The sequence below is a fragment of the Limulus polyphemus genome, unplaced genomic scaffold, assembly GCF_000517525.1.
Source record: "Limulus polyphemus unplaced genomic scaffold, Limulus_polyphemus-2.1.2 Scaffold1010, whole genome shotgun sequence".
Lineage (NCBI taxonomy): Eukaryota > Metazoa > Arthropoda > Merostomata > Xiphosura > Limulidae > Limulus > Limulus polyphemus.
This window is the reverse complement of record NW_013666620.1, coordinates 35,023-36,885: the sequence shown is the minus strand read 5'-3', so window position 1 is coordinate 36,885 and position 1,863 is coordinate 35,023.

Here is a 1,863-nt window from a genome sequence, read left to right as displayed (position 1 = left end):
GTGAAATCTACGTCTTTTAATCTAAAACTACGTGTTGGAGTCTTTCTTTTATGTACTGCGTTATGACGTTTTGTGAAAAATCTGTACGTGATGGAGAAACATGGATATCAATTTCGGATTCAGCGTACAGGAATTACTGCAGAACACGTAAATATTTCAAGACAATAAAACCATCACAGGCCTGTGATATTAAGCCTTATCTGGCACGATGACGTTACCATCTTGTTTACAACTGTGAAAACCTGATGAATGGAAATCACGTAAAAATACATAAAGACGCCTAAAGCAAACACTTATTTTACTGTTCTCTATTTTTATGGGTTGGGTTGAAATATCGCCCACCTTCTCCTATTATTACCCGTGAGCCTCAGGCGCTACTGGTAAACATCAATTTACCAGTCACTTGAAATAACAAAAATCTAAAAAGTGATAACTTTATGTAAAGAACTAGGGTTAAGTTCGAATACATTAAAACCTTCATATAATGAAGCTTATAAACACGACGGGTATCGAAACCCGGTTTCTAGCGTTGTAAGTCCGCAGACATACCACTGTGCCATACCTTAGCATCAGCGTCAATGATGTATGCCTTTTTCGACGATGATCGACTTTCAGTGTTATCTGGAGCTTGCACATTGTTTAGTGGCATATCTATATTCAGTGTGGAAATTAACAATATCTGAAACTTACACACTACACACTGGCATATCTATATTTCATTGTGAATATTTTCATCATCTGAAACTTGCACACTTTCCATGGCATATTTATATTTCAGTGTGAAAATTTACAATATTTGCAGCTTGCACACTGTACACACATTGATATGCCTATATTCCAGTGTGAAAAATTACAATATCCGGAACTTACACATTGTCCACTGGCATATCTATATTTCAGTGTGAAAACTTACATTATCTGGAGGTTGCACATTGTACACACATTGGTATATCTGTATTCCAATGTGAAAAATAACAATATCCGGAGCTTGCACACTTCTACTCGTGTATTTATATTCAGTGTGAAAATGTACAATATCTGGAGCTTGCACATTGTCCACTGGCATATCTATATTTCAGTGTGAAAATGTACAATATCCGGAGTTTGCACATTGTCCACTGGCGTATCTATATTTCAGTGTGAAAACGTACATTATCTGGAGCTTGCACACTGTACACACACCGGCATACCTGTATTTCAGTGTGAAAATTTAAAAGATTTACATTAATCATCAGATCACGTTTCCAGTGCCATCTATTAAACAAAACTGTATGGTCCTAAAAAGAAAATCTCAATAGTTGATTATTTAAACATTTTAGCTAACCGAACACGTTGACTATCCGTCACAGAATAACTCTTACACGTGACATATTCTCGAATAGTCTAATTGAAGTGATATTTATGATTTTTTTACTTGAATTACTATTTCTTTTGTCTCCAGTTTAGCGACTTACAACGCTAGAAACCGGGTTTCGATACTCGTGGAGGGCAGAGCAAAGATAGCCCATTATGTAGCTTTATGCTTAACTTCAAACAACAACAGCCGTTAGCGCTAAATTTAAACAACATTTATCGCCATCTATGGGAGTAAAATGTTGTTACACCAGGTTCGATACATATATATATATAGTTTCGGAGAATTCCACTCCTTATCAGTGACCCTGGCTCACAGACCCCCCCCCCCCCCCCAATGAAAGAATAGACCATACTAAGCTTTTACTTGTTGTTAACCAAATGTTTAAACAACTTTACTTATTCAATTATGTATCAGCTGCCCAGTGTCGGCTAACAATACGAAGAATTAAATTGTGGCGGAATGCTTCAGGTTCTTCAAATATCTATTGAATGATAGGTTTCTTTTCT